Below are 27,188 nucleotides of genomic sequence, written 5' to 3'. Positions count from 1 at the left end.
GAGCATATGCGGGAGGTTCTGGAGACGTTGAGGAGGGAGAACTTGTATGCTAAGTTCTCCAAGTGTGAGTTCTGGTTGCGCGAGGTGCAGTTTCTTGGGCACCTTGTCAACCAGAACGGGATTTCGGTAGATCCGGCCAAAGTGGAGGTCGTGATGAGTTGGGAGGTTCCGAGGTCTCCATCTGAGATTCGGAGCTTTCTGGGATTGGCAGGCTACTATCGGAGATTCATTCAGGACTTCTCCAAGATAGCAGTTCCGCTCACCCGACTGACTAAGAAGTCGGTGGTGTATCGCTGGGGGCATGAGCAGAAGGCCGCGTTTGAGGCACTGAGACAGAGATTGTGCGAGGCGCCAATCTTAGCCCTGCCAGAGGGCATGGAGGATTTTGTTGTGTACTGCGATGCATCCATCGCAGGTTTGGGCGCGGTATTGATGCAGAGAGGGCATGTCATCGCCTACGCATCGAGGCAGCTGAAGCCTCGCGAGGCGAATTACCCGACGCATGATTTGGAGTTGGGGGCTGTTGTATTCGCCCTCAAGATTTGGCGTCATTACCTCTATGGGGTTCGTTGTACGATTTACACGGACCACAAGAGTTTGAGGTACCTCATGGACCAGCCGAATCTGAATATGAGGCAACGTCGGTGGCTTGATGTGGTAAAGGATTATGATTGTGAGATCCTCTATCATCCGGGGAAGGCCAATGTCGTGGCCGATGCGCTTAGCCGCAAGGCAGCACCGATCAAGGATATCTGTCTGAGGATGACAGTGGTGACTCCGCTTCTGGAGCGGATCCGGAAGGCTCAGCAGGAGGCTATGAAGGAGGAACATCGGAAGAGTGAGCGGATTGTGGGGCAGGTTTCCTCCTTCGACTATGATAGCCGAGGGTTATTGACTCTTCACCGTAGGGTGTGGGTCCCTTATCATGGAGGCGTGCGCCAGGTCCTGATGGAGGAGGCGCATAAATCCCGGTTCTCCATTCATCCCGGGGCGACGAAGATGTATAGGGATCTTCGTCTGGACTATTGGTGGCCCTGCATGAAGCGGGATGTGGCATGGTACGTGGAGCGGTGCTTGACCTGCAGGAAGGTCAAGGCCGAGCATCAGAGACCACACGGCAAGATGCAGCCGTTAGATATTCCGCTGTGGAAATGGGAAGACATCACGATGGATTTTATCACCAAGCTTTCCAAGACCGCGCGGGGAGTGGATTCGATCTGGGTCATCGTCGATCGATTGACCAAGAGCGCCCACTTTATCCCGATTCAGGAAAGCATCTCGGCTGAGAAATTGGCCGATATCTATATCAGGGAGGTGGTGGCGCGGCACGGAGTGCCAGTTTCAGTGATTTCGGATAGGGATGTGCGGTTCACTTCCAAGTTTTGGAAGAAATTCCACGACGAGTTGGGTACTCGTCTGCATTTCAGCACCGCCTTTCACCAGCAGACGGATGGCCAGAGCGAGCGGACGATCCAGACTCTGGAGGACATGCTGTGGGCATGTGTTTTAGACTTCGGAGGTAGCTGGGATACCTACCTTCCATTGGCGGAGTTCTCGTATAATAATAGCTATCATGCGAGTATCGACCGTCCTCCCTTCGAGATGTTGTATGGGAGGAGGTGCAGGACCCCGATATGCTGGGGCGAGGTTGGCCAGAGGGTCATGGGGAGCACCGAAGTAGTACTCAAGACGAGAGAGAAGATTCAGCAGGTCCGGAGCAGGCTTCAGACTGCTCAGAGTCGGCAGAAAAGTTATGCCGATAAGCGTCGATCAGACCTGGAGTTCCAGGTCGGGGATATGGTTCTCCTGAAAGTGTCGCCTTGGAAGGGCGTCATCCGATTCAGGAAACGGGGCAAGTTGGGTCCCAGGTATATTGGACCATTTAGGGTTGTAGCCCGGGTGGGCAAGGTGGCATACCGGCTGGATCTGCCAGCCGAACTCAGTCAGATCCACAGCACTTTCCACGTCTCCCAGCTGCGGAAGTGCCTGGTGGACGACTCAGCAGTGGTACCCTTGGAGGACATTCAGGTTGATGACAGCCTGAATTACATCGAGCGACCTATAGCGATCCTCGACCGGAAGTCGAAGGATCTGAGGAACAAGAGGGTTGAGCTGGTAAAGGTGCAATGGCAGCACCGGAAGGGCTCGGAATGGACATGGGAGCTGATGGATGAGATGATGGAACATTACCCAGAGCTGTTCCAGGATCCAGCAGCAGACTTGGAGGACGAAGTCTAAAATAAGTGGGGGAGATTTGTAGCACCTGGTTCTTGGTACGTATTCTTTTATTTAATCTTTAATTATTTTGCATTTTGGTCTTGGACTCGGCGAGTTGAAGGACCAACTCGCCGAGTAGAAGGGGGATGAGGCGCGAAATTTAAGTCATGGACTCGCCGAGTCGGATCCCGGACTCGGCGAGTAGCTGCTGTCTGGACAAAAACCCTAATCCAGGGGTTTGCACCCTATTTAAACAACCTTATGCAGCCTCCATTCCCCTTTTATGCTCCCAAACACTTCTCATCAAAACCCTATCCGTTTGTGCTTTGTTGAGGCCATTTTTGGTGTTCTTGTGTGATAGTAAAGCTTGGAAGGAAGAAAGGAGCTTGGAACTTGAGTTGGGGACAGTAGATCCGGGGAGTTTACTTCCTTTTCAGCAACTTCAAGGTATAATGCCCCTGTCTTGACTCATCTATGTGTTTATTCATCTTCAACTTGGGATTTCTTTGGATTGCTAAGTCATATTTCGATATTGGGAGTGTGGGGTGGGTTTTGACTTCAGATCTGGACCTTAAGAGGGGTTTCATGGCATAAAGGTGCCAACTTTAGGGCCATGAAAGCCCCATGCACAATGCAGGACACTTTATGTGGACTTTTGAGCTAAAAACCCCATGCATGTGCATCAAATTTGGAACTTTACGTATGAAATGGACAATATGAGGCCAGATCTATGGTTTTGGTGTGTTAGATCTCATTTAAATCAACTGTGTGGAATTGGTCAAGACTGGACTCGGCGAGTGCATTCTTGGACTCGGCGAGTCCAAGGCAATCTCCTTAGAACTCGGCGAGTTGTTCATCAACTCGGCGAGTTGAGGACAGATCTGGTTCATCAGATAAAGGCCAACTCGACGAGTTGTTCATCAACTCGGCGAGTCGGATGAGTTTTCATGGGGCGTTCTAATGAGAGAAGAACTCGTCAAGTTAACGACCCAACTCGACGAGTAGGGTCACGGATGAGGACGAGTAGAGAGTGAGGGACTTGGCGAGTTGATGGCCCAACTCGGCGAGTCGGGTCAACTGGAAGTTGACTTTGACTTTGACTTGACTTGGTTAGGGTTAAAATAGTCATTTTACCCTAAGAGTATAGAAATCAGTTTCTAACTGAGTGCTTGTGGGGTTTGTAGCCGGAGGATTTCCGGAGCAGCAGCGGGCGGAGGGTTCCCGCACTGATTACCAGCAGCTTCTTGTACGAGGTGAGTTACCTTCCAGTAGGGGTGGGTCTAAGGCCACAATGCCGGCCCACCAATGAGGAGTATAAAGAAGATGATTATCTTTGTGATAATTATCTTGGTCTGGTTATGTGCTTGGTGATGAGTTATATATGTATGATATGTTACGTGCATGATAGGGATAGTTTCCCTGATATAGGTCCTTAGGACCAAGGGGTAGGTCAGTACCCGGATATGCCTGACTGTATGCTTATATTTTGTTGATTGGATGCTAGTAGTAGGGGGTGGAATAGTCCCCACTTACCGGTTGAAAGATACCGATGAATGATTACCGGTTGAAAGATACCGATGACGATTACCGGTTGAAAGATACCGATGATGATTACCGGTTGAAAGATACCGATGGTATTGTATGGTATGTGGTATGATGGGGGAGCTCACTAAGCTTTGTGCTTACGGTTTCAGTTTTTGGTTTCAGTTACCTCTTTATCTAAAGGGAAAGAGCCGGCGGCGTAGCATGGCATCACACACACACATGATTTTCCGCATGGAGTTTTCTGGGATTGTACTCTGATATGATATTTGTTTATGACGTGGGTTTCGAACATGATACATTGTTTTATGGAATGACGTGTTAATACAGTATTTTCTAATGAATGCTTTTATGAAATAATTAGCTAAAAATGAAATTTTTGGGCTTGAATTTTGGGATGTTACATACACGTTTTGAAATCGTGTTTTAAGTAAATAATATTATGAAATATTATGTGATATTAAGTATTGAGTTCTAACAGATAGTTTTTACTAGAAATAAGGTAAAACTATGTTTAGAATCACTCGGAAAATATTGGAAGTCTTATGAGATTCCAATTAAAAGTTAAAATATCGAAATTTAACGAAAATATAAAATTTTAAATAAGTAAAATTTTATTATTGAAAGTTGTATATAATCTCGTTAGAAACATTTAGGCGAAAACCTCATCGAAATCCGAGTTATAACGAAGAAGTTATGACCAATCGAAGATCCGCGACAAAACCGGCACAGTGCCGAATGACGTAAAAAGTGACTTTTTGATAAACTACTTTTTAGCCTTAGTGATCTAAATGAAAGTCGTAGTATTCGTTAAACCGAGAATTTTGACAAAAAGAAAGCCAAAATCTGACTTCGTATGAGGAAGTTATGATTTTTCTAAGTTTTGTGGCGCGTCCGAGAAGCGACGCGTGTCGCACAGGTGTCCGAAGTCGATCAAATGATCCTCGCATGCATCCCACGTGCCCGACCCGCGTGTCGTTTCCTGATTCGACCGAGGATGCTGGCCCGATCCGAAGCGAGTAGCTGCGTCATCCGACCAATCCGAAGCGAACTCCTGTTCCGACCCTAGCATCCGAGCCTCGCCCTTCTTCCGTGTGTCCGAGCTTCGCTACAACCTGGCCCTTCCCTCTTGCTTCGGATCCGAGGCTCGCACCTATATAAGGGGTGCGAGACCTCCCGGGTAAATGTTAGAAATTTTGCAAATTTCACCCCTAAACTTATATTTCTTCTACTTCCACTTCCCCCAAAGCCCCGGGATTAATTCCAACGCCCGAAACACGCCCCGAAATTCTCGAGAAGTGCGAAAAATTTATCTTTTCGGTTTCGAAGCCCAACCCTCGCAGGGCCCGGTTTTTAAGAAAACTCCCGGTTTTCAACGAAGAAAGCTAATTATAGTAACGAAGTCCTGCCCAAATTACTATTTTAACCCCCGGTTATTTCACGGTGAGTTTAATATATAGGAACAATTGTATGTTATGTGTTATATGTGCTATGTGTTTTTCCATGTTATTATCTCGTGTTATTATTTCTGCTATTTTTATAGTAAGGTTATACCTCTGACCACGGAGTGTATAATAGGCATCACTTGGGTATTGGTATGTACCGTTGACCATGAAGTGTATGACATAGGCATCACTTTGGCTTCGGCAGTATGGTAAGATAAGGCTGAAAGCCTGAATATTCTAGCAAAATGATATTCCTGAGTATTTTCTGTGCCACTTGTGCTGAAACTTTATTGATTGTATATCAAGTATGGAAATTGTTATGTCTCATTGATAGATATGGAAAGCTTTTCGCATTATGCCTTTTGTTAGAACAAAGTTCTTTTAGGATCGTTAGATTCTATGCAAGCAAACAGTTAAGAACGTAATCAAGAACACAAGAATGGGTTTGAATATGTCGAATGATTAATACTTCAACACCTCAGAAGAGGTCGATTAAGAACTTCAACTGTAGAGGTGTTTAGGGTTACAAAACAATAAACGTAATAATCAACACCGTCTAATGCATACATGCATGCATATTTATAGTATAACCCTATCAGATAAACACGGATGGACAGGCCCAATCCGGATACAAAATAAAAAGCCCAAGACGCAACACAATTAGACTCAACAATCTCCCCCTTTGCGTCAATGGGACCGAAAGCTCACTTTGGTTGAGCTGCAGAAGTCTTCTTTATTGTTTTGAACACCTTCGGAATGATAGCCAGCAAATGATGACGGAACGTTATCTACCACCGAAGCATGTCAGTAAAATTCTTCTTGTCAGCTTCTGAGTTCTGCTTGCACCGATGTATAATGTTGATGATGTGCTCCAAGCAGTCAGTTGAAAATAAATGTTTATCAACAAGAGCGAACAAAAATTTGTGAGCTTCGCCTTTTGTAAACATCACAGTGAGATGTTTTGAATCTATTTGGCCCATCTTCATCTTATTCACATCTCCTGGTTTCGATGTTGGCTTGATGGTTGGTTTCTTGTTCATTACTTTCGCTATCTCTTGATCCATAGCTGCAACCTCATGGATGTAAGAAGCCAACATCCTCTTCAAGTGCTCCAAAATCGGTTCATATTCCCTCGGATTTGTAAGCAGAATATTGAATAATAAAATCCAATCATGAGGGTTTAGATTCGGAAGATATGCTAGAGATATAATCGACACCGAGTTTGCAGAACCTCGTGTGATTTTGAAATTGACATTTACAAATCTCCCAGCAGACGTAGGTTTCAGTACCTTGACAGTGATTATTTTCTGTGCGCTCCATGTCAAGTACTGAGGTTGTCCATACTTCAGATAGAAATCAATAAGCTCTCGGTCAACCTTTGGATGAGGAAAAGGAACCTCAGTAGTCGAATCAAAGCAGTGGAACGTGAACGCCTTTCTTGTTATCGGCATATCGAACTGCGAGTCCTTATAATTATCACAGTCAAACGAAGCAACAGGTTCCAACCAATAAACACTTGGAAACTCTATAGCTTGATTGATAAGTGCCTCTTTAGTCCATAAGGGAAACAAGGCCTTCTTGCAGTTCAAGGCTTCTTCTTCTTCCTTGTTTCTCTTTTCCCTCTCCTCTGCTTCCCTTGCAACCTTCAAGGTTTCATCAAGCTCTTTCTCTCTCTTCTTTCACTTGAGAGCCTCAATAATAGTTTCACTGGATTCGTTACTGCTATCATCATCAATATCCTTTTGCTTTTCTTGTCGACCAGAACCTGAAGCTACATTATCCTTCAGTTCGGTTGTAACTTTGACCTTCGGTTGAGCAGTTTCGGTTTCAGTCTTAACCTTCGGTTGAGGAGCACCCTCTCCCCCTTGTTTTGGAGCAATAAATCTCTTCGAAACACCCTTCATCTCGTGTAACAATGCAAGGGCGGGAAGAAGTTTTGTTGTAAGATGATTCCGAATGGTCAAAGTGAGGATAGGATCATGAGCACCAAGAATGTTGGTGAGCATATCCTTCACATCCCCTGCACAGCTGCGAAAAACAGCTCTTTCGGTTTTTAACAAAGAAATTACTTTTTCTGCTTGGGCTAGCTGCACTTTTTGTACTTTGATCATGGATGTTTGGCGAGCAAGGTCTTCCTTTAAAGCACTTTCTTTCGCCAAATCAGCGTGAAGAGATGCAAGTCGAGAATTCACTGAACTGATAAGTGAAGAGTTCTCGGCTTGGATAGAGGAACGCACAACCTCAAACTTAGTTTGTTCTTCCTGAAGAGACTTGGAGAAAGAATCCACAGAAGCATTTACCTTTGTTGCATTTGTATCAACATGCCCTTTAAGTGACTCAAGAAAAATCTGAGTACTATGTACAATTTCAGTAACATCAGTGGTGGCCTTTTTGCAAGAGGAGGTAGACTCATTAACAGCTTTGATGGATTTTTCAATGGAATCGGTGTATTGTTCTAGAGCTGTATCCAGAAAAGCCTTTAGTACAACACCACTGTATGACTTGCTGTCCTCAAGCAATTTATCAAGCTTGTCGTGAATGCTCTGCAGATTTTGTCTTGTGACGGGAGCATCATCATCCTCATCAGTAGGAAGTCGATAGGGACTGAAGTATGTAGAATCATACTCATCATTAGCACCACCGAGAGTGGCACCGGAGTCGGTTGAAGATGAGGGTGAAAGGGGTGTAGAAGTAACTGGGGGTTCTGTTTCAGTAGTCGCCCCCGTATCAGATACGTTAACTCTTACTGTCGGTTCAGGAATAGTGGTGGTAGTGGATTGGTAAAAAATAGGAGTTGGGATTGGAGTTGTAGAAATAGGAATAGACGAAACTGGTGGTGAAGTTGTTGTTTGAGATGTGGTAGGTGGGGGAATAGGAGGAACCGAAACTGGAACTGTCTGTTTCGGTGATGGAGGTGGGGTTGGAAGTTTGTTATGAGGAGATTCGGTTGGAGAAGGAGACCGGGGAGGAGTGTTACCTCTCGGTGATGCATGACGAATTTGCTCTTCTTCACCTTCCTCGTCATTTTCTGAGCTAGGTGGAGTAGGACTCTTGGACCTTTTTGCCATCTTTTTAATTTTCTTCGGTTTAGAAGAATCCCCTGTATCAGACTTTCGCTTCTTGGACTTGGAAGTCTTAGACTTATCATCCTCTTTTGACTCTTTCTTGGTAGAAATCCGTTTACCTCGGTTACTCGGCTTGTCAACAGCATCTAGGGCAGCCTGCTGTTCAGGAGATAGAACTCTCGGTTCCTTGGGAGGAACTTTTCGATAATCAGCTATGAGTTTACTTTCGGCTGTAACACATCTATACATTGTCTCAGGGATAGAGCCAATGTGAGGAAACTTCAGAGGAACAGAAATTTTGATTTTCTTGGTGTGAAACGTAGCAATAGACGCAACTAGGGCATCCTTCATCACCGGAATTTCCAAAGAATTTATCGCCCTTCTGGTAATGAGAGTCCAGAATCGTGCACATGAGATTTCAGAATGCCTCGTTGTAGTGTTGAGGCTTTGCACCACTTGAGACCAGATGATCGTCCCATAATCAAGATTGAGACCATTGTAAAGGCCATAGAGAAGGGTTAGGAAAGCCTTGCTGGTGCCATCAGATCCAGCACTTCTCTCCGCCAAACTCTTGATAAGAAGAGTAAGCAGTCCATTCCATGAAGACGGTAGGCAGGACTTCTTAACCTTCGTTATTGTGGTAAGCACGTCAGTGTATCCCATTTCATACAGCATTGAGAAAAGTTGAGTAGTGGTGATGAAATCGGGTGAAATCACAGATGAATCCACAGCGAGGTGCAACAAGGAACAAAATCTCCCTTTTGAAATAGAAGCCTTTTTAGAATGGATTAGAAAGTAGATTATTTCCTTGTTCTTGTCATATGAGGCAGTAGAATAAACTTGTGATAGAAGGGACATCGGAACGGCTTCCACCTGTGTTAGGGCTAGAACTAGTGGAGAATACTTCAAACACTCAACCACCTGCAGCATATACGAGTCGTACAGAAACGGATTGAGTTCAATAATCATGTTCTGATTGGGCTTGATCGAAAGCAATGTGGACGAAGCAGTCTGATCGTGAACGGATGAAGAAGTCGCCATTGTTGATCGAAGAAAGAAGATGAACAGTTTGAAACTTGCCTTGTAATTTTGAGAGAATTTGTTGCTGGTAAAAGACAAATAAAAGTAGAAACCCTTTATATACCGTTGCCAGGAGAGAGACAAATCATCATGATAATGACGCGGTCACTAAAACGTCGCCTGAAAAAGCGCGATGTGACAGGTTGGTTACTCCCAGGTATACGTCAACACGTGTGGGTAGCTCGATCGTTCAAATTCACGCGCCCAAATCCTTATCCTCAATCGTCGTTTGAAATTCAGTTGCGCTCCAAGATATAGAATTACCCCTGTTTCGCCAAAAGATAAACACAAATCGAACTAACAGCAACCAGAATGTTGGAAAATTAAAATTTTCGTGCAATAGAGTGACAAAAGATAAAGAAATAAAGCAAATGTGTATTGGATGTGAGTGATGTCTCATTATAAGACAGAAAGCAGGGGATTCCGGGCAAGAATCGCTTCCTTCAAAGTCAAGAGAGACTTGAAGTGCTTGTGTGGGTTCCCGTGAAATAACGATCAAATGTTTGTAGAGAAACATTGAAAGACTTCTTTTTAAGTCATATGCTTAAGGTAGCTTAACTTCAACCGAACGTCGATGCTTAACATAAGACCGAACATTGGAAGAAGTACTTGTGAGACCGATGTGGTCTGTTGAACAAGTAGGTGGAATATCTTTTATAGTGACTAAAGAAGATATAGAAATCTCAAAAACAAAAAGAAACTGGATCTTTATGGGAAGAAAAAGCCTTGGTGTTAGACAAATTCATAAAAGATCACTCAAAAATAAAAATGAGATTTCATTTGGTAACCAGTAACATCTTGAATATGACAATTCACCGTCAATTCGTTGTTGGTGTTGGATTGTGGGTTTCACTCAGTACGTGGTATACATATCTAAGATCATAAACACAGATTTTGTGCAACCATAAACCTCAGTGGTAAAGACTGAGAGTCTCAAGGGTTACAGTGATGAACCGAAGGTTGATGGAGAAAGTGAGGAGGGTGGTTAAGGAACCGAAAGTACCTTCTGCTATAAAGACGTGACTAAGCAGAAAAACTCTTAACTCGTATGAGAAGAGTAAGGTAGCTCTAGAATGAGTGGATCTGAACAGCCTGATTGGGAAGAAACGATAGGTAGAGATCGAATCATTAAGGCCTTGCTCTAAGTCGTAGAGGCTTTGGTCAACATGCAGCAGCATGCTTCTAGGGACCCTTAACTAGTTCTTATGGAAATGATTATACCTGTCTTAGCTCCAAATTCTGTTGCACTTATACACGTGTGACCTAATGAAAGGAACAAACAAACAAACACACCACACAAAAAAAATATTTTTGAAGTTTTGAAATTTTCTGAAAAACAATAAAAATAGAAAAAGAAAATAATGTTGGATTTTTGAAGTTTTCTGAAAAATAATAAAAACAAAAAAAGAAAATATTTTTGGATTTTTGAAGTTTTCTGAAAAATAATAAAAACAAAAAAAGAAAATATTTTTGGATTTTTGAAGTTTTCTGAAAAATAATAAAAACAAAAAAAGAAAATAAGGTTACATAAAACACTCTTTGAACAAAATGTACAACCGAAACCTTATGTAAAAGGAATGAAGCGAAATAGACCGAGCGGTCGGTTCATTTCGGTTCCTTAAAATTCCAGAGCCAAAATAGACCGAGCGGTCGGTTCATTTCGGTTCCCGAAAATTATGGAGCCGAAATAGACCGAGCGGTCGGTTCATTTCGGTTCCTCAAAATTCCAGAGCCAAAATAGACCGAGCGTTCGCTCCATTTCGCTTGTCTAATTTTTAGGTGTTGAACTAAGGATTCGGTACCGACTCTGCTTCCATCATTCCCAAGCCTTGTAGAATTTTATTGAAACTCGCTTCAGGTAAGGCTTTAGTGAATATGTCAGCCAATTGATCAGAGGATCGAACAAAATGCACTTCCACGTTCCCATCTTCTACGTTATCCTTGATGAAATGATATCTAAGTGCAATATGCTTAGTCTTTGAGTGTTGTACTGGATTGTGACATATCCTTATTGCACTTTCTGAGTCACAATAGAGAGGAATCTTCTTCATACTTAGCCCGTAATCTCTTAGTTGACTTTGAATCCAAATGACTTGAGAAGTACAAGATGCTGCAGCTATGTACTCAGCTTCGGCTGTTGAAAGTGACACGCAGGTTTGCTTCTTGGACTGCCAGCTAACCAGTTTTCCGTCAAGAAATTGGCATCCACCTGTAGTGCTTTTTCGGTCCAGACCACATCCTCCAAGATCAGCATCAGAAAAGGCTTGAATGAAGAATCCAGATCTAGCAGGATACCAGAGACCGAGAGATGATGTTCGCTTCAGGTAACGAAAAATATTTTTCACCGCCACCATGTGAGGTTCTCTTGGATTAGCTTGAAACCTAGCACAATAACAAACATAAAACATAATGTCCGGTCTACTAGCTGTTAGATACACAAGGGACCCTATCATTTGTCGATATAGTGTTATGTCAACAACAGGTTTTTCCAGAGAAGGTGTTAACTTAGTGCCAAACGCCATAGGAACCTTCACTTTTGAGTCTCCTGTCATGCCAAATTTTGTTAGCAGGGTCTTTGTGTACGCCTCCTGGTTGATAAAGATACCTTCTGGTCCCTGTCTAATATTCAAACCAAGGAAAAAATTAATCGGACCCATTGCGCTCATTTCAAATTTAGTCTCCATCAACTTCCTGAATTCAGCTGTTAAGCTAGGATTCGCGGAGGCGAAGATGATGTCATTGACATAAATTTGAACTATCATTAGATGTTCGCCTTCTTTCTTTCGGAAGAAGGTTGGGTCGACCGAACCTTGCTTAAATTTTGACATTTTCAGAAAGCGAGTTAAAGTTTCATACCAGGCTCTCGATGCTTGCTTCAAACCATATACCGCTTTATCCAGCACATAGTAATGATCAAGGAATTTCTCATTCACGAACCCAGGAGGTTGCTCAACATACACTGTTTCTTCTAGTTCCCCATTCAAGAAAGCGCATTTGACATCCATTTGGAAAACTTCGAAGTTTTTATGAGCAGCATATGCCAGGAAGATTCTAACTGATTCCAACCTAGCTACTGGAGCGAAGGTTTCCTCATAATCTATCCCATCCTCTTGGCAATAACCTTTCACCACCAACCGAGCCTTGTTGCGAATGACATTCCCTTCTTTATCTAATTTATTTCTGAAGACCCATTTTAAGCCTACCACTGAAGCATCCTTTGGGGTAGGAATCAGCCTCCAAACTCGGTTGTGTTCAAACTCATGGAGCTCATCATGCATTGCTTGAACCCAGTCAGAATGATCAAGTGCAGCATTAACTGTTTTCGGCTCAACCTTGGATATGAATGAATTAAACATGCAGAATTCAACTTTAGAGAATAATGCAGTTTGTTTCGCTTTCAACTGTGAGCGAGTGAGTATTTTTTCAGATGATTCTCCAATAATTTGAGCTTTGGGATGGTCCTTGGTCCATTTGATTAACGGAGGATAATTTGGGTCATATGCTGGATCCAATTCAGCATTCACTTCCTCTTCAAGTTCTGATTGATCACCCTCGCCTTCGTCATTTGCATTCTCTTTCTCCCCCTCGACTAGCGAAGTGTAACCTGTGGCATCATCAGAATTTGCATCCTCTGTGGGAGTAGGATTCTCCCCCTCGAATGGACAACTATTGGGTGGGTTTGGAGCAATATGTTCACCCTCGCTTGGACCTTTAGGAGTTTGGGATAGAATAGGACTCTCCCCCTCGAAAGACATTTCAGTTGTCTTTGGTACTGAAGAACTCTCCCCCTTGAATATTGAGTCGTTGATGGGAGAGTCAGTTGAGGATTGAACACCTATAGTTTTAGGAGGTTCACTTTCCATTTCTTTGGCAGCTTCATCTATGATCTTCTTGAGATTATTAATTTTGTTATCTGCTGATTTTGCCTCTGAGTGTGCCCCTTTCTCTGGTTCATCAAATAACCGAATGTACTCTTCAAATAGGTTGGATATTGGAACCGAGACCTGTCCAGATTCAGGAAATATTTCACTTAAGTCATTTGCACTCCTTTGCACTTTCTTCATATAATTATCGTCAAAGGTGACGTAATATGTTTCTTCAATTCGTTTCGAGCGTTTGTTCAACACTCTGTAAGCTTTAGAAGAGAGTGAATATCCTAGAAAAATTCCTTCATCTGCTTTGACGTCAAACTTGTTTCGGTTCTCCTTTGAATTGAAGATGAAGCACCTTGAACCGAACACATGGAAAAATTTGACGTTGGGCTTTCGATTGTTTATGATCTCGTATGGAGTGATTGAGAATCTCTTGTTGAGCAAGGATCGGTTCTGAGTGTAGCACGCGGCTGCAACTGCATCAGCCCATAAGTATAACGGAAGAGAAGCGAAACTGAGCATGGTTCTGGCTGCTTCACACAAAGAACGGTTTCATCTTTCAACAATCCCGTTCTGTTGTGGTGTATAAGGGGCCGAAAAATTGTGAGTTATCCCCTTGTCAGCCAGAAAGTCCTCAAAATCATTATTCTTGAATTCCAGACCGTTGTCACTTCTGATATTCCTCACCGTCTTTCTCAGCTGCACTTCCACTTGCTTGATAAATGTCTTCAACTTGGGAGTTGCATCTGATTTCTGTTTAAGAAAGAAAACCTAAGTGAAGCGTGAAAAATCATCTACAATCACAAGGATGTACTTACTACCACCGATGCTCTCGATAGCCGAAGGTCCACATAAGTCAATGTGCAATAGTTCAAGAGTTTCAACAATATTTGTATTAATTCGTGTAGGGTGGCTCTTTCTGCTTTGTTTGCACATCTCACATGCAGCACACAGATGTTCCTTGTCAAACTTGAGAAGAGTGAGGCCTCGAACGTGATCACCAATCACCAACTTATTAATGTCTTTGAAGTTCAGGTGCGATAGTCGTCGATGCCACAACCAGCTTTCATCAGTGTTCGCCTTTGACAGCAGACATATTGTTGGTTTTCCTCGTATTGGGTTGAGATTTAAAGGATACATTTCTCCTTTGCGTTCAGACTTTAGCAGAACCTTTTTCGATTGCTTTTCTATTATTTCAGAGCCCTCATCATCAAATGATACTTTCAGACCTGTTCCCACAACTAATTGTGACACGCTGATGAGGTTATACTGCAATCCTTCCACATACGCCACTTTTCGAATTGAGAAATCTCCATTGGTTATCATACCATATCCCTTGATTGTTCCATAGGAGTTATTTCCATACTTTACACACCCACCATCTTTTAGGGACTAAAACTCCCTCAGTTCTTCCTTTCTTCCTGTCATGTGACGCGAGCAGCCACTGTCTATATACCATTCATCATCGAACTGCTCGTCACTGATTACCTGCAAATTTAAGCAGATTTAGGAACCCAAAGTTTCTTGGGTCCTGGTGAGTTTTTCACAGAAAAAGGAAGTACAGAATAAATATCAACTAAATATGATCTTTTTACTAGAGTCATTTGATCTTTTCTTTTAATGGTATACACCTTGATTTTTGTTTTATCTTGTTTAATTTTTGGTGCATTAGTTGGTGTGTCGTTAGATGGTTTAGGAATATTCTTTTGAATCCTAGGTTTAGCTGACTTTTTCTTATTATTGAACTCAGAATCAAGCTTTCCCTTGCCTTTGATATCCTTCATTGAAGTTAATTTTCTTTGGGAGTGAGAATGACCGAAACTAGACTTAGGACCGAGACTCGACTTTCGGTTCTGAGTGCTGTTGTTGGTACCGAAAGTAGGCTTTTGATTGTTAGCCTTGGCGGTTGGACCGAAACTTGTCTTTCGGTTCTGTGAGTCCATGTGGGGACCGAAACTTGTCTTTCGGTTCGGTACGCTAGTTTGGGAACCGAAAGTAGACTTTCGGTTCTGAGATTTGGAATAGTAGGAATTTGGGCTAAAGTTTTCTTTTCCTTTCAGTTTTTCCTTTCCTCTATCCGTTCATTCTTTCTTAGGAGGTACGTAGTTGGGATTTTGGGATTCCCAGTGACGTTTTCGCTCATTCAGATTCCTTGCGTATCTTTGATTTCTTAAGCGTTTCTGTTCAGCTAACTCCTTCTGTGATTTGTGGATATTGAAGCTAGCCTTTGGCTTCTCCTTTTTAATTTCGGTTGTATTTGTTGGAACAGTTGGTTCTGTCATCGGTTCTTCAAGGATTTCTTTGGTTCCACTTGTGCCTGGTTTGTCGAAATTTGAGGGTTTGTTGATGGGTTCAGCAACATATCTTCCTTTAACCCTCCATGAAGTTTGCTCAGATAAGCCTACGGTTTCGTCTGCGTTGTGGATAGGGGCAGACCAGAAGTAATCGTCACATCCTTCAGCATTGTCTTTGTCGACCAGGATTTGTAATTCTGCTGTTTGTTTAGCAGTGATTCCTGTAACTGCATACACCTGATTCGGCACCGTTTGAACCTTTTGGTAGACCATAGCTTTTTCCTTGAGTTTCTTTGTCTTGTCTTTTGACAAGCGAGCGAACTCAACCGAATTTTCAGAAATGAGAGGTTCCTCATTCTTGGTTTCGCTTTTCATATACTCTGAGCAATCAACTACATCTTCCATTGAGATTTCGCTCATCTCACTTTCCTCATCAAATTCAGACGTATTTTCTAAGTTCATTTTATTTTCTGAAATCAATTTTGCGTTAGACGAGTCAAATGATTTGATAGTTTCGGACTTTATTTTTAACCTATCATTTTCATCTAAAAGATCTTTGAGCATACATTTATGTTCCTTAGAGTCAATGAAGGTTTCTATCTTGTCCAGTCCGATTTTGTAATGAATTGATGTTTCTTCTGAGGACACTACTGATTCACATTCTGCTATGACCTCATCCTCCTTAAATTCAAGGAAGGGTAACATCATCTTATGAATCTTCTTTCCTATCTCACAACTTAAATGCAATTGAGCAATATTAAAGTATAAACGCTTAGCAATTAAACAAAAAACATTCCTTTGTTTTAAAAACTTTAAATTGTCTCTTTGTAAATAAATACTTTCATCCCTAGCCCTAATTAACTCCGCCTCCTTCAGCTCAATCCACATCCTTCTCTCCTCACTTTTTGAAGACACCCTGCTGAGTTGGTCAGTTAGGTTAGAATTCGCTAAGCGAGTTTGCATGAGACTACCACTTAAGTTAGAAAATTTAAATTTTAATTCATTTAATTCTTCTTCGTAATATGTTATTGGAACTTTAAGTGATTCAAGGATGGATTGTACCTTTTTGATCAACCGATCGCAGTCGTTGATCTTCTCACTCACAGGCTTGGCCGCAAAACACTTGTCCTCAGTCAGGTTCGGTTCCTCACTTGCACTTTCGGTTGATGAACCAGCTGTGACAATTAAACACCTTCCAGCCGAACCTACTTCCTTTGCCACATAAGCCTTTCCATGAGTGTGCTTTCTCACCTCTTCATCTTCAAAGTCGGTTGACCAAACTTCAACGCCACCGAACTCATCTTTATCTGCATTTTCCAGCACAATTAAGGCATTCATAGAACTATTAGTAGCCTTCTTTTTCTTGATCTCTTCCAACTTGCGCATATAGTACGCCTCATCATCTTCACCATCTCTTTTCTCACCCATTTTCCTTAGCATGCAGTCTTTGGCAAAGTGGTTCTTGTCGTGACAGTAGTTGCAGTCGAACCCAGAGTCTCCTGCAAGTTTGCTCTCCTTCTTGTCTTCATCCTTTTGAGAAGAGACTTTCTCTTCGTCCTTCACCTTCTCAGAACTGTAACTTCCCTGCCAGTTTCAGTTCTTGTTGACAGGAAATTTTCTTCTTGCAAACTTCTTTGGATTGGTGACCATCATAGCATACTCCTCGCTTGTAAGGTCACACTCAGACATATCAGACTCTTCTTCTTCTTCTGCAATGCTTTTTGCTTTTGAGACAAGGGCCAGCGATCCCACACCAGAAACTACTTTCGCTTCTTTGGTTACTACACTCTCATGGGACTTAAGTATTCCCACAAGTTTCGCCAGTGAGTAAGATTTAAACTGTTCATGCGCTTTCACGGTTGAAACCACAGCCATCCATTCTGGTCTCAGACCGTTCATGAAGGTCACCTTCTGCTTGGTCAACTTTCTTTCTATTCCATGCTTGATCATCTTACTTAGGAGATGATTGAACCGATCGAAAGTTTGTATGAGTTTTTCTTCTGGTTTCTGTTCGAAAACTCCAAATTCTGACAGCAGCAAGGTTTGAATGGAGTGTTCCAGATCTTCATCAGTTGAATAAAGTTCTTTTAACCTATCCCATATTTCTTTGGCCGTCGTGTATGATCCAACCAATCGAAAAGTGTCAGATTGCAAGGCGAATCTGATCATTCTCATGGCCTTCACGTTACACAGCAACTTGTCTTTCTCATCCTGTGGCATCTTCTCTACGTCCTGTTGGGTTATGAGCATTCTAACACTCCTAAGTGTACATGCAACCCTAAATACCTTGGATCTATGTTTTCTCTATTATACATACAATTATGAACATCCAAGGTATTATCCTAATCTAGCATACAAAATAATAAATATAACAAGATAGAATACATACCTCTTTGATGTAGAATGTCTTCATGAAGCTTGAGTGCCTAGTGCCCCAAGTGTAACACCTCAAATGGTTCACACAACACCAAATACACTTGGAATAACTTGAGAGAAACTTGAACACTCCTTGAAATCGTCTAGCCCTCACACTCACACATTAGTGCACGATTTCTTGAGCCATGGGATTCTTTTATATGGTGGTTATTAGGGTTACACCATGTAACTCATAACTTTACCCATTCCTTATGCTCCATGGATTTTAACCTCCATGGAGTATCCATGGGTCACCCCATGGACTTAGTCCAACATAAGGAATCTTAGATCACAAGCCCACATATATAAGAATGAATTATTTACACAATCAACCCATATATTTAATTAGTCTCCTTTTGATCACTTAATTAATTCCAAATTAATTCTTGATCAATACTAATTAAATAACCTTATCAATATATTAGAACTTATAATATATTAACCAACCTTAAGTGTTATTTCTCTCATTATAGTCTATCCAAATGCATGATGCCATGCAACCCAAATGGACCATGCCGGGTCGGGTCAAGTCTTACCAATTATAGTTATGGACTTAGACATTAATCCAACACGTCCGCCACCAGCTTGTTATATTCCTTTTGGGACTTAACTGTCGTGTTCGTTCCTGAATGAACAAACGGCCCAAGTGTGATAGCTTCCCAGATGAGATAGCCATTATCTTCAGATCCAACCACGTAGTCTTCAAAGTGATGCGCCCATACTTCTTAGTCTTGAGTGTAGAGTATGGGTATCCTGGTTGTTGATCCAATGCTGTTTGAGATGTTGATGGGATTTGTTTGCGAATCTTTGTGAGACATGGTGAGCTGCTAGAATCATACCTGTAAACTTCAGATTAGGGTTTTATCTAAAACAGAGTTGTCGTCGATACGAAGAAGATGGCTTCTATTTATACGATAAAAGCGGAAACCCTAAAGAATTCTGAATACAGAAGGAATGTGTATTGATCACACAGTCTCCTGCTCTGATACCAATTGTTAGAACAAAGTTCTTTTAGGATCGTTAGATTCTATGCAAGCAAACAGTTAAGAACGTAATCAAGAACACAAGAATGGCTTTGAATATGTCGAATGATTAATACTTCAACACCTCAGAAGTGCTCGATAAAGAACTTCAACTGTAGAGGTGTTTAGGGTTACAAAACAATAAACGTAATAATCAACACCGTCTAATGCATACATGCATGCATATTTATAGTATAACCCTATCAGATAAACACGGATGGACAGGCCCAATCCGGATACAAAACAAAAAGCCCAAGACGCAACACAATTAGACTCAACACCTTTGTTGTTCCTTGTTCCTCTTTGCTTCTGCCATATTGAAGTATATATATAGCATAACGTTATATTGTATCTATTATTGAACTCACTAAGCGTCACCGCTTACCCCTCTCAATGTTTAACTAATTTGCAGGAGATAAGCTTCCAGTATAGTTATATACTGATAGAAGGTTTTTGAATAGTTTGAAACTATTGTATTGATAGAAGATTTTCGAATAGTTTGAAACTATTGTATTTTGCACTCCCATATATATAAATCTATAGAATCCTGGGAAGTTATGTAATATATAACACTTTGAAATAGTTGGTTTGTATCCAGTAGTTTGTAATCACTTTATCAATATAAAATATTGTTTTTATGAATATGCACGTAACATGTTTCAGAGTAACAATTGTCAAATACGAAAGTGTGGGTCTTTCACATGCCATTTTATTTTATGATTTTTTTATTCTATTAAAATCCACAAAATATTTTAATGTAATAATTGCAATAAATGTAGTAATAAATTGATATCAATTTCATTAATGAAATTACCTTTTAATTTCAAAATTCTAAAAATTAAAACTCATTAGTTTCCTTTATTTATTTAAATTATTTGTTTAAATTTAAAAGATAAAAAACATTTTCATCATAATAATTTATGATTTTTCTTATTTTCTTGTAAATTCAAACTTCTTAAATATTTTGATCTTTATTTAATTTTTTTTTAAATTAACCCATGCAATACATGAGTCTCACAACTAGTGGATTTAACATATGTTTCATTTAACGTTATCTAGTTTTTAGTATTTTCTTGATGTGGCGAACTATTACACAACTTCGTTTATAGTTTTAATGTTTGATCTTCTATTCCTAAATTTTTATATATTTTATATTTACTTTTGGTTATAGTTTTGTAATTGTTGGTTCGAATATTTGCTTTTGAACCTCTTTATAATTTATTTCTATATAAATTAAAATGCATTGGGTTATATTTGTTAACTTGTTCAATTATTATTATATTGTTTTTTTAAATATCATTAACTCCCTATATGCACTTTGAGTTTGTTGGGTTTTGTGTATTTTAAATAAGTCCGATTTAAATCATGATAAGCATAATAAAATTATTATTATTATTATTATTATTTTAACTAGATGGGTATCCCTTGCTTCGCAAGGTGCAGAATGTGTTTGTGAACTATTTATGTTGTGCATGTGGAATAAGCTGTGTTTAGAAATAGACAGGTTACACATGCATTTCATTATAGTAATCAAGCTGTGAGGGGCTAGAGTAGGATACTCAAAAGAATTCATTACATTAGGTTATGAAAGAAAGAAACCAAAAGGCTGAGAATTAATCACACATTTCTGAAATACATTTAAAAAACAACTCAATTTCACAAATATTCATCTCAGTTTGATTGGTTTTAAAAGGCAGCAGCTAAGCAACCTGTTGTACCACCAATGGACACCTGATGGCTACAATAGTTACAACATATAAGGCAAAATAAATGAATCAACCATAAGACGGAAATAGCTAACTGCGAGTGGAAATTTTACATTGTTGTAGCAAGGAACTTTTGAAAATAGCTAACTACAAGTGCAAGAAATATAGATTGTACATTTATTTAAATATTAATTATAGCATTATATTTTTCATTTTCTTGGTTAACAACTTTGTAGTAAAAAAAATTTACCAAATTATATCAGTGCAAATTGCCTTGTATTTGGGTTATATTGATTTTTACCTTCAAACATACATGCAAGAGGCAGATGCAAATAATATAACGTCAAAAAAAAAAAAAAAAAAACAAAGTCAGTAGTAAACATTGTAAGTTTTCAACTCCTATTTCTTTAGAAAAATATTCATTTTTAACATTAAAATAGAAAATAATAAAAAGATTGTTTTCATAGTTTTATATAAAACAAATACTATTCCAAGAGTTCATTTTTAAATTTTTGACCATGTGAGTTGTTGGGAGCATGAGGAAAGTTGTCATTACGAAAATTACTCATTGTAGAAGATTTAGGCACAGTCGTTTTAAAAAAAATAGACTTTTTTACCCTTAGCTTTCATCTGTGCAACATAAAAACTCATCTTTGCACCTTGACAACATCCTCCATTGTATTTTTTCTACTTGGTGATGTCATCATCTTTCCTGGCATATTCACAACAGTATTTATAATTTCAGAAAGATTTCAAGAACTGAAATTGGAAGTCAAGTTTGACATATTTTGATAAAAAAAAAAAGTAGTACGTCATGCTCTTGAAATAAGCCTACTGTAAAGCAAGAACCCTAAGTTTAGGCATCCGACCATTGCCCATTTTTCCCTTCTTACCCCAAATAAGACGACTTTTGGCCCGCACTTTCTACTCTTCCCCTGTAAAGCAGCTGAACATGATATATAATCTGACAGAAAATGTTCAACTAATGCTTACAAATTAAGTCCAAATTTGTACATACAAATCATGTTAAAAATAATGCAGAATTACATATTCGCCCAAACAATAAATATAAGTAATTAGATTTTGTTATAAATGATAATTTTGAAGGAGGATTTAGGTACCTAACACCAACAATTAGAGATACTTCTTCTGTTGTCATTGTTAGTTGGAAGTCATTTTCATAGAATATGTGTGATCTTCGCCTTGGTGGTCTTGTACTCTTGAAAGATTGCCAGGTTTGAATTCCATACTTATCAGTTCAAAAAACTGACAAAAATAACACCTTTAATCAGTTAATATACACGAAAAACTTAGAGTAAAGAAATAATAATGTAACAGGTCTAAAATGTCTATTTGACATTTTAACAAACAGTTGGTGGGCATAATTCAGTTAAGGTTTTACTAAGCTTCAGAATGGAGAACCAAATAAGCAACGAAATCAAATAAGGAAAAAAAAGGTCTGATGCTCCTTTAGCAGTCGAAGAACATATTTTTTATTCTTCATTGCATTGACATTAAAGTAAACTCAAATAGATAAACAACATAAACTATAATACATATTCAACCATGAACCTTACCTTACTGTGAAACCATAGAACACCTCCTAATTTGTCCAATATCGTTGAATGACTCCTCTAGATGAATTTTTTGGTCAAATTAACAGTTCATTTCCTATAATTTACTCTAAACAACAACAAAAAAAAAACCACAGAACCGCATACATAAGTGAATTGAAAAGGTTGACTGTGGGTTTGAGAAAGTGCATGGCAAATTGGAAATGAAAACGTACGATTTGAGTGTAAAAAGTTGTTTCTCCGAATTCACGTCGGGGTATTGTCTGCATCAAACACCTGGAGTTCGAGGTAATAAGAAATTATTTGAATAAAACCAGCAATACTCTCCAAATAATTCAATAGGTAGTAAACAATATCATACCTTTAATGGACTGCAAGTGTCCTCAGAATAAAGAACAAAAGACGAAGACAGAAGGCTGGGCATAGCTTCCAAAATCACTCCAATCAGTGGAATCCATTACAGGCAAATAATACGTTGCCAAATTCTAAAATTATAAAAAGAAATTGTCGAATACCTAGAGTATATCTTCTTCATACCAAAGGAAATAAAATAACTGCAAATATGTTGACCAGAAACAGAAAGAAAATAAAGAAGAGAGAGATATCTGCACTCGACTCCGATTTCGCTTCACGGTGGTGGCGACTTCATTGAAGGCGATGAACAGACATGGAAGGTTTGGGAGGAGTTGAATCGCTACTCCTCCCGCCTCCCTAACGGAAAATCCAGTGTCGGCATCCACAGATGGAGAATGGGAAGTGGTGTGTCGTGGGTGTCTCTGTGGTGGTGGTAAGACACGGTGGAGACGAAGGGTATATAGAAAGAGATAGCAGGGAAGATCACGAAGCGGGATCACAAACAGCTGAAGGCGTCGACTGTTTTTTTGTGTAACAATGGAGAAAGCAAGCAGCAGGCGGTGACGATGAGAATCAAGCGGTAGAAAAGCTGGTCATCAAGATATTTGAGGCGGTGCGTTGCAGGTGATCCGTCGCTGGTAGGCGGTGGAGGAATATTAGGGAGGATCTAGACATAACCAAACCTGTTGGAGGAGATATGACCAGAGTTGAGGACAGGGTTGATGTGGGCGACGACCTCCAATCTATTTAACGGAAAGCACAGAGCAGCTGAGAAGCGGTTGAGGTAGCAGAAGGTAGAAGAAGGGAGGAGACTCGATTTGGGGAGGATAAAGTGAGCGGTGGTGGAAACATCGGGAAGTAAAATGTGAGAGCAAAGTAAAGTAAGTGAGAGATAGGCGGTGAAAAAGAATGACACCGATCTTAATTTGATTGGCTTACAGAGACGGTGAAAGGCATAACAGGACTAACACGTGTGTAGCTCTAATTTCAAAAATGGCCTAAAAGGACCTCCTACAAAGAAAAGCAGAAAGCAGACGAAATTCAACATACAAATATAAATAAGGGACCAATTTCGACAATTGCAAGTAGGAGGGCCGAAATAGACAAAAAAAAGTGGCTGCTAAGTTAAGGGACGAAAATAGACAAACATGGGAGACGTTTACTGTTCTTTTTCTTCACAAGTTTAATATATATATATAATAATTTCTAATTATATGTATATTGTTGGATGGTACAATCTGGTTAACCAAATAAACCAAATAGTTTTGACGGTTAGCATTAGTATTCATGTAATTTGATCATCGAAATAACTATAATCCAAATACTTAATCAATTTGTAGGTGATGTCTCATGTCTGTATGCATTCGTGACATTGGTAATGCACGTATAATAAAGTTTAATGGATTGGTATATATTGTTAAAATATAAAGAATATACTTCCAAATCTTCTCTTAGAAAATATACGTTAGATAATAACTTTTTGTTGGTTTCTTTTGCAGTAATAGACTGAAAATGTAAGGAAACTAGTGGAATAAAGCAAGTTGGACAATGATGGTTTATCAATGATTGGAGGATTAAAAATGGAAGCACTTAGGACTAAATATGCAAAGACACAAGTGACAAGACTTGAAGGACTACGGACGAAATATGTGCACCTATTAGAGTCACCCTCTTCGTCATCAAAAAAATTCTCTCGTTTCGGATAAGAGAAAATCATGCTTTCTCTTATGTTTAACCGTAGTACTTATTCTTATCTTATATCTTATATCATTAGGATATAACCCGTATACTAAATTGTTGAAAAACTAAAAAATTTTAAAATTTTAAAAAACATAATCAATAATTTTAAAATATTTACTTTTATACAAAATTAGATGTTTTGTGTGTAACGTTATAATCGATAATTTAAATTAGTATATAAAATGGTTTAAAGATATGAATAACATTTTTTATATCAAGATTAAAGATAAAATGATCTGTTGCATGCTAAAATATAAAATTTAATAGACTATAAAAATGATGAGTAAGATAAAAACATGCAATGCTTCAGTTAAATTTTGCTATGTCGTAAAACTCCATTTTTTTCCTGCGATGTAAAAAACATATAAATTATGTTTTTTTATAAAAAAAATATGGAATATCTGGTAAGTTTGATTGTATATGTTTATGTATTTGATTTGTTTTTTTTTTTTTTGGTTAGAGGTTTATATTTTACACTAATTTATAAAAATAATTACTCACTTTTGGTTATATGGATCCAATTGTTGAGTCTTAACAAAATCAAATTTGTTATCCGTGTTTTATAATCGATATTTTTGGCCCAAAAAATATTAAAGTTGAAGCACATTTTAGCAATTTGAAAATATTAAATTTTAGCCACGTTAGCAACTTAAAAAAATCATACAATTTAGCCATTTGAAAATACTAAATTTAGGAAAACATGATGTATAAACTAAATTTGCAACATCATAGACCTAATAAAGATGCTAATACATATGCTGATATAGTCCTCTCCGTCAGCATTGATATGTTAGCAACTTGCATGCACCACCAACCATCGTTTGTTAATTTCGTCTTCCCATCTAATATTTCAAGTCCAATAACTTCACATTAAGTAATTGTGCAAAAGAGAATGTGCAACGCCTACTTTCTCAAGTATAGATGTAAGATTCTCAAAGTATACTTCCTTAATTTTTGGACTTGTCAAAACATTTTGCTTATTTTCAGTCAATCTATCTTAAAACTCGACTTGCATGAAATAGGAATTTTAAATAAAGTTTCAGGGCCCGTCTAACATCCAGTAACATATCTGGAAAAAAAATTCAATGCGTGTAACTACTATTTTCTTAATGGTGTCAAGACTTTAGAGAGTAAAGAGATAGTATACTCCTCATTTTGCATTTCCTATTGAAAAACAAGTGCTTCAACTAAATCTCCATTAACAAACAATTGATTCCGACTACTATCCTTCACATATTTAGAAAACAGGAAATGATTGACTTTTCCGATAAAAATGGGCATGAGTATGATAAATCGTCAATAGCTACCAAAGGGTTAATTGAACTCCACCTTTTTCAAAAAGATTATGTATGCAAAATTACGGATGCCCATTAAATTTCAGTGATATAACCTTCTCAACAGTTTTTAATCAATACATATCCTTGACTAAATTTAATTAAAAATAACAAAAGATATAATCATATTATCTTCTCAACATAGGTTCGAACCATATCTTCAACGTATTCCACTATTTTAATCAAAAAATGAATGAAAGATACATAATAATAAAAGATTTAAACTAATACCTGATATAAAGAATAACAAAAAAGACCACTACCCACCATATATATTTCATATTTCATTCAAGCCTTTCCGCAAACAGTTGCAACATTATATCCAGACACTTCTCCATTATTCATCAAAATTACAGGTGTTATTTTGGAATATATATTCAAGTAAGCCACATGGATGAAAAACCCGTGACAGCATGAAGAAGAAAAAAGAAATAAAACAAGTAGCAAGTCATAATAAAAAGTTAAACTTCTGAAGTATGACTGAATAACTACAAAAAAAAAATCAATTTTTGTTGAAGAAATCAATAACATCAGTATCATGTATCTCTTACATGCTTCTGAAATCGTCTATTAATCATGTTTTTGACTTCTTTGTTAAAGTTATAAGCTATACTTCATTAATAGCATCTATTGGGTATTATGGTATTTCCATTAATATGTGAACCATTGTGTTGGTTAGAATCAGAATGGTGTGAACTATAACATACACGTTCTGTTATCGTGTTATGTAATTATTAAAAGTGAATAATATTATGAAATATTTTATAATATTGAGTGTTGAGTTCTAACAGATAGTTTTTACTAGAAATGAAGTAAAACTATGTTTAGAATCACTCAGAAAATATTAGAAGTCTTATGAGATTCCAATCAAAAGTCAAATATTGAAATTTAACGAAAATATAAAATTTGAAATAAGTAAAATTTTATTACTGAAAGTTGTAAAGAATCTCGTTAGAAACATTTAGGCGAAAACCTCATCGAAATCCGAGTTATAAAGAAGAAGTTATGACCAATCGAAGATCCGCGACAAAACCGGCACGGCACCGAATGACGTAAAAAGTGAGTTTTCGATAAACTACTTTTTAGCTTCAGTAATCTAAACGAAAGTCGTAGTATTTTTTAAACCGAGAATTTTGATAAAAAGAACGCCCAAATCTGACTTCGTATAACGAAGTTATGATTTTTCTAAGTTTCAGCTTAACAGTAGACAACTAAAAACTCGAATTTTAGATCGAGTGATTTTTAGTCAACACAACCGAAACGAGAATCGAAGGTCTCGTCATTAGTAGTACAACGGTAAAAAGATTGACGAAAAAGGATGTCGGATGAAGAAGTTATGAATTTTTAACGGATTTTCCTGTCCCGGTCTGTTAAAAATAATAATATTAAAAATAAAGTCAAAATTAGCCAACAAAGTATAAACAAAAGTTGTAGAGCATAACTTTACCTACGCATGCATATAAAGAACGTCAAAATGGAGCTCGTATGCGAAAGTTCTGGATTTTAGAAGTTTGGGACACAAAAATCG

At 38.8% G+C, this 27,188-nt stretch overlaps 1 long non-coding RNA gene across 3 annotated transcripts; it reads right to left on the bottom strand.

Annotated features, from left to right (window-relative positions):
* Positions 1-21,069: 21,069 nt before the first annotated feature.
* Positions 21,070-23,420, bottom strand: LOC145103661 (uncharacterized). Of its 3 annotated transcripts, none has more exons than XR_013706786.1 (4): positions 22,594-23,420; positions 22,448-22,508; positions 21,552-21,924; positions 21,070-21,370 (listed from the first exon to the last, which is right to left on the bottom strand). It is a non-coding gene; the product is annotated as an uncharacterized LOC145103661 (long non-coding RNA). The 3 variants fall into 3 exon arrangements; XR_013706787.1 differs by having other exon boundaries at positions 21,070-21,593; positions 21,780-21,924; XR_013706785.1 differs by having other exon boundaries at positions 21,070-21,924.
* Positions 23,421-27,188: the final 3,768 nt, after the last annotated feature.

This window comes from Lactuca virosa, chromosome 4 (genome assembly GCF_052849685.1).
Source record: "Lactuca virosa cultivar CGN04683 chromosome 4, Lactuca_virosa_CGN04683_v6, whole genome shotgun sequence".
Lineage (NCBI taxonomy): Eukaryota > Viridiplantae > Streptophyta > Magnoliopsida > Asterales > Asteraceae > Lactuca > Lactuca virosa.
This window is presented reverse-complemented; position numbering and strand designations above follow the sequence as displayed.